This window comes from Astatotilapia calliptera, chromosome 6 (genome assembly GCF_900246225.1).
Source record: "Astatotilapia calliptera chromosome 6, fAstCal1.2, whole genome shotgun sequence".
NCBI classification, from domain to species: domain Eukaryota; kingdom Metazoa; phylum Chordata; class Actinopteri; order Cichliformes; family Cichlidae; genus Astatotilapia; species Astatotilapia calliptera.
In genome coordinates, this window is record NC_039307.1 from 41,162,257 (window position 1) to 41,169,619 (window position 7,363).

Consider the following 7,363-nt stretch of genomic DNA (forward strand, 5'->3'; position numbering starts at 1 on the left):
GCTGCAGACACAACCTTGAAGCTGCAGAGGAGACAGTGATTTTATTAATCATGCGAGATTATGTAATACAAAAAATGCTCATTTTATCAGGAATGTAATCAGGTATTGGGACACTGTGAGACATGATAGCAGTCTTAGTCTTTTGGCATGTTTCTTATACTTACTCTACATGTTTCAGAACAAACTAATTTTAAGATTACACAAACCTGAGTATCATTACTTTAAAAACTGTGTTTTTGAAATGTAATGATTTTACACCACATGCAACAGGACTAAAACACTTTAGCTTTTTCCTCATCGAATGGGCATCATCAGGATGTTTTTGGGAAACCTGAGTGCCTTTGTGTTCTTCTTGGTCAGCATTGGGTTCCTCCTAAGCCTATGCCCATGCATTTTTGCCCAGTCTTATAACTGAGGCAGGTGAGGCCTGCAGGTCTGTAGATGATGTTCTGGCTTCTTGGAGCAATTTTGCTCTCACTGTTGTTTACTGGAGTCCCAAAGCATTACAAATGTCTTTGTAACACTTTTAGACAAGGTGTGGGGAACTCCAGGCCTCGAGGGCCGGTGTCCTGCAGGTTGTGTCCTTGATCCAAAACAGCTGATTTAAATGGCAAAATGACTTCTTCAACATGTCTTCAAGTTCTCCAGAGGCCTGGTAATGAACTAATCATGTGATTCAGGTGTGTTGACCAAGGGTGAGATCTAAAACCTCAGGACTGTGGCCCCCGAGGCCTGGAATTGCTCACCCCTGGTCTAGACCGACAGACATCGATGACTATTGTCTCAGCTGCTTCTTTAGTTCGATGCTTGCCGTTACTTTCAGGCTACGTCGCAAAAACAAGAGTGCTCAATCCCAGTTATGCCAAGGATTCTCTCTCTCTCACACACACACACACACACACACACACACACACACACACACACACACACACACACACACACACACACACACACACACACACAGCAGTGTATTTGCTGTTAGAAAACCCGTCTAATGTGATATTTTAGTTTTTGAGTTTGGTTTTTTTGTTCCCTTTTTTTTCAATCTGACCTTCACATTAGCATTTCATGCCAACTCACTAGTAGTCTGCTAGGGTTCTTTTCATTGGCCATTGTCAAGGACCCCCCTGCCATAACCTGCAAGACACACAAGAAATATAACTGGAAGGTTAATGTTGCTTCAATGATAAATGATAGCAAGCAGGAGCGCACAAATCAAACAGTGTACAAGTCAAATATGAAAGAGTAGAACAAAATCCTCGAACTAAGGAATTCTTTCATTTGTTGGGGCGGGGGGTACACACAGCACATGGTTTAATTCAACTTACAAAAATATTTTAAAATCAAAAGCTTTTCCATTTTGAACGATGAGAGATTCCAGTTGTTCTACAGTTTGTGGCCTCCTTTACTGTATGAACTCTTATGATGCACCATGTCCTACATGTACTCCAACATGTAGGACAGGATTCACACAAGGCCTTCCCTGAACAAAAACAACATGCGTACTGTGTGTATATGCAGGCAATGGGCAACTTTTTAGCTCTTTTCTACTGCACTTGATCACTTAAAGCACTTTATACAACATGCCTCATTCAAGTACTTTTTTCTACCCAAGTGCTTCATATACAACATACACCCACTCCAAAGGACACTTTGTACACTCTGTTTGTTCCCATCAGGCTGCAGGCCAAAAGACAATTTAGTCTGCAGGCTGGAGCCACGAGAAATCAAAGCACCTACTTTCCAGTTAGTAGCAGAACTGGTCTAATGTGAGGGACTAAATCAATCATTTGAGATTAAAAGATGTTCAGTCTCATCTCTTTTAATTCTTATTCTCATTTTTATTTTCATGTCTATTTAAGCTTAATTCATAACAGTATTTATAACAGTATGTTTGCACTGAAGCACCGCAGCAATTTCCTAATGTTGTAAACCCGCTCAACATTTGGCAATAAAACCCTTTCTGATTCTGATTCTGATTCTGATGCTCCCCCAAAAGTGCAACAATCTGATTCTTGCCATAATGAAGTCAGTTACATTATGGCAAGGACCCGATGCACACAGTGTGTGGAGGCTGTATGGGAATTTCTTTTACTTATGTATTAATCACATTATTTTATTGTATGATGCCTTGGTGCCACTGGATTTTAACATGTCTCACACTCATACAGTAAGACAAATGGTGGGGGTGGAGTAAGGAAGTTGGGGGAAGCAGACAACTCCTCAGGAAGAGTCTTTTGTGTCTTCGAGGACTCTGGGAGGCAGCAAGGGAGTGTGAAACAGCTGTGTACTGCCTTTTGTTCCTGGAGAAGGTATTTAACTGAGAGCCATGCTGGGCTCAGGGAGACTCTGCTGACCGTCTGTCCCGCGGTCATGCAGGGACTTCATCAAGCTTGGTTGTCTGTTCTTTGTGTTTTGATTAAAGAACGTTAGCTACCGCTCACCGCTCGTCTGCAGCCTTTATTTGAATGGAAAACTTCCACAACAAAAGTGAGAGTCCATTTATTCCTATTAGCCACAATGACAACAACCACAGTAATAATTATGATTTTATACTGCGGTGTCTTTTCAGTCGAGGTGAACTCAGTCCTCCTTCTCTGGCCTCTCTCACAGACAGTTTTGGGCTAATGTAGACAACAGGGCTGTCGACCCAAAACGGCCCCCAGGCTTCTGTTTGAGGCATCCATCTACAGATTAAAACTGGCCAGAGGGGCCGATGGCGCGATATGGCAGCCTCGCTTCTGTCAGTCTGCCCCAGGGCAGCTGTGGCTACACCTGTAGCCTCCACCAGTGTGTGAATGTGAGAGTGAATGAATAGTGGTATTGTAAAGCGCTTTGAGGGCCCTGAAAAGCGCTATATAAATGTGTGGGATCTGTCACAAAGTGGAAATTTGTGTTTATTTTATGGTTTATGTTGTTTTGATCATACTTGTTTTATCCTGATATTTATATTGCAGTCCCAACAGCAAGAAGAGTTAGAGGGGGAGGCGACGGGTGTAGTCAACAGCAGGCCTACCAGCCTTAGCGGCTACACATCCACTGACCTGGGTGTGTGGCATCTTTGTGAGTGAGATCAGATAGGTTGCTGGTCTGCACCACGAAACTAAGCATGAACTAGCAGCAGTTGCCAGTCAGACCCAAAAACTGCTTCACCTCTTTTTTGGTTCTGGGACGATGGCTGTAGTTTTGTCTGTCTGCAGGCGCACCTGCCTGCCTCCCAGGTGATGCCCCAGATAGTGTGCCGCCCTCCATCAATGTGCTCACTTCTTTTTGGGTTGGCTATGAGCCCTCCTGCCTCAGGGACTCCCGGACACAGTAGCCCATGGTCAAATCCAGCGTTGTGAAAAAACAAGCAGTGCCTAACTGGACCAGTAGCTTGTCAAACTGGGGCTTGGAATAAACATCAACCTGACAGCTTGTGGTATCCCACACAGAGCCATAAAGACCCATTTCTCCTCACCACAAGTACTATGGAGCAACACCAGGAACTGCAGGGCTCTATCACTCCCACCTCCAGCATAGACGCCACCTCCTTCTGATAAATTTGTCTTACATGTTCAGGTAACCAATAGGTGCGTGACTGCACCACCACGCCAGAGCACATTTCAACAGTGCTCTATGAGTGTAGTACAACCAGGCAGGGGGAGAACACATCTGCAAAGTGCTGTTGCAGTACAGCAACATCTGCTATGTGGGCCTGTGTGAGATGGTCATCACAATGGAGCAAGACAGGAATGGTCGAATCTGGCACCTCTGACGACTCATCTTTCCTTCACCAGTCTCATCTGAGAAGCTGTTCCAGCCCAGAGCGTTCTCACTCCCAAGGCGTAACATGTCGACGTTTTGTCACGTCCCGCGGCGTTCCTGAGGAACGCGAAAGGAGACCTTCGGCGTTCTTATGGTACGCGGCGGGTTATGGCTGGAATCCAGTGCAATGACGCTCCCGCGGTAGTAGACGTTCCAGCCCTGTATTTCAGCCCTAAACCTAACCTTATCCCTAGCCCTGACCATAACCTTATTCCTGATCTTATCCAGGACTTTAATGATGTTAAATAGCGTGTTTCTAAGCGATTTGAAGAAAAAGAGCGAACATGTGTAGATTCAGTCCAGACGGTTCTCATATGTCCTCTTTTTTCCGAGGTCGTCATTTAGGAACGTGGTGGGTAGCCGAAAACGTAATATGGTGACGATTTGTCACCTAGCGTAAAATGTTACGCTTTGGGAGTGAGAAGGGTTGTCCAGCCTCTCTATACGCTTCGACTTAGTGGTATATCTGCATGTCCCTGTCCGATCGCACTACTTATTAGTCAAGATCACCCAATCGCCATGTGACCACAAAGGGTCCTTGCCACTTAGCAAGGATCCTTGAGCTAGAAGAAAGAAGCAATACAATCAAAAACTGTCTGAGCCTAGCCCCTCTGTTGTGCAAGCTCTGCTGACGTTCCTGGGCCTGAAGCAAATTTTCCCGGGACAATCTCCCATATGGGTGTAGCCTTGCTCTCAGGTTCTGAACGTAGGCCCTAGAGCAGGACATCTACACATTGGAAGGTTGGTGGTTCAATGCTTGGCTCCTCCAGTCTGAGTGTCAAGATCCTGGGCAAGATGCTAACCCAAAGTTGTTCTCTGAAGCGTCCATCAGAGTGTGAATGTGTGTGAATGTTACGTTATGGCTGCAAATTGGTGGAGGAATCATGAAGTACATACCACAATTCCTAAGACTAGTGGCAGTATGAAGAGTTTTGGAAGACTTTGGTCAATGTAAGCAAACGGGGCAGAGAACAGCACCTGGAACAGCCCCAACAGGATGGTGAGCACCTGCGCAAAAGACAACCACTGAATAATATATATGAAGTTACAAGTGAGCTTCAGCCAAGCAGCTTAGTTGTGTCTAAATCTCACCGCAACACTCTCAGGGTCAAACCAGGCAAAGAGGCGACGTAACCTTGCTCCCTCAGAAGCCATGTCACTGCAAGACAGGAAACAGTATATCAAACTGCAGTATGGACAGTATATCCACACAAATGTGGACACAGGCAGGTGAGAATCAGTTCTCAAACAGTTCAGAAATAACAATGAGACTAAGAGCTTCACTAAGTGCTACTGGTAGACTAACCTAAACATCACACCAGTGTAAGAATTGGTGGATGACTGGATGTAGCGTAAAGCGCTTCTCAAATATGAAACAATAAAACCAGTGTAACAGTATGATTCAGGTTAACATAAATATGATGAACTGTTACAAACACATGCACCTGAAATCTTTACAAAACATTAAAAAGAAACTCTCCCACTGTGAAAAGGAAATCCTCGGATACACAGGAGTAAACAGGAGACCACTTCATTTGCAGACAAAGTCTTTAACCTGCACACTTACCTGGTACTCAGTATGCTACACAGAGACATCTGCATGCTGTCTTATGCTTATATGAAGATCAGAACTATGATGAGTCACTAATTGCCAAATTTGTAAAGTCTACTAATCACAAAGTGGAGTCTGTCTACAAGACATGGGGCACAATCTGGAGGCCAAATGGAGAACAATAGGAACACGCTATGATGTTGCCAAACGTTCAGTTGTTAGAGTACTTTTGCTGTTCTGGGATTTATTCTTCCCGATTTCTCTTTTCTGCCAGAAAAACAAACAAACAAAAAAATCAGCTCTGTTCTGGTCAGAACTCAAAGTCAGATTTATTCTTAATCCCACTAAAAACATAAACCAAGTGCGGCTAAAAAAATAAAAACATACCCAACCGGACGATAAAGCAGATTAAAAAAGAAAAAGGCTATGCACAGACCCACATACGTATGTGTGTGTATGTGCTGTTTGTTTGGAAAGGCTCTCATGCATTGGGGAACAGAGAACACAATGAGATAGGGAAAGATAAAAGTAACTGCGTGTTAGTTCATTAAAACCACATGTCAGAATCCTCTTGGGAAGAACAGGAATGCTGCAGGACAAGAAACAGATGGTGGTGAGAAGAAGGAGAAGAGGGAAGGAAAAAGAGGAAAAGGCATGAAGAGGGAAAACAGATTGATAGGCAGGTTAATAAAATAGTCTTACAACAACGTTTTCTGCTTCACTACGCTGCCAACATTCACTCCTTTGTTCATGTGATGTATTCTTACCAACGTGGGGATCCCAGTACAGTTCTGCATCCCAAAGAAGCAGAACTTTGAGAAAATCGGATTCCAGTTTTACATTTAGTAGAAGTAGTTTTATTCTTTGTATAGTATTAATATTGAAGAGCGAAGTGCTCTAATAGGGTGATATGGTACTACAAGGTCATTAAGATAAGATGGGGCCTGATTATTTAAGACCTTGTATGTGAGGAGCAGGATTTTGAATTCTGGATTTAACAGGAAGCCAATACAGGAGAAATCTGCTCTCTCTTTCTAGTCCCTGTCAGTACTCTTGCTGCAGCATTTTGGATTAGCTGAAGGCTTTTCAGGGAGTTTTTAGGACTTCCTGATAATAATGAATTACAGTCGTCCAGCCTGGAAGTAATAAATGCATGAACTAGTTTTTCAGCGTCACTCTAAGACAAGATATTTCTAACTTTAGAGATGTTGGACCTCGATCTTAAAATACAGTGAGACACCTCGATCACTGAGAACAGCATTTCCCATATGGATGCAATGTTTTTAAACAGATGTGTATTGATGTTCTTTTCACTTCATCTACACAGTCGTTCCACACTCTGACACCTGCGACTGTGATGCTCTGATATTTCACATTAGTCCTTACTGCCGTCGTGCTGAACATGATGATTTGGTGACATTTGGAACAAGTTCTGAATGTTGTGGGATAAAGAGTGTGTGAAAGGGTGTTCTAATGTAAGCATTTAATGTGATAAAAAGTGTATTGGATGGTTCTTTGTTCTCTGTTATTCATGTATATGTGGTGTCCAGTGACTGACAGTGTGCATTACAGTTCAGACGATGGAGATAGGGTACAGACAAGTGGAAAACATAGTGAATATGGGCAGCTACAGACAGAACACATACAAAGCTCTGTCAAGCATACTGCTTAAAGTTTAGTGTTCTTGGTGTTCTTGGTCTATGTGAGTTTTGTAGACTTTGACTGTGGAACCTCACGATGTTCATCCTTCAGACCAGATTGGATGTGAGTGTCCATCTTTAGATATCATATACTTTAATCTACTAAAGCTCCAAAACTGTGGAGCAGCAAACCACCCACTCCTCACATCTTAAACAGGTTTAAACACTGTCTCAGTGCCTGGGCACATGTGTGTCATGGTTAACTTTACACAAGCTGCTTTTCCTCTGTAAACCACTTTGTGACTGTTTTATTTTTACTTTTATTTTTTAAATCCTTAAACTCGCTATATAAATAAATGTAAAC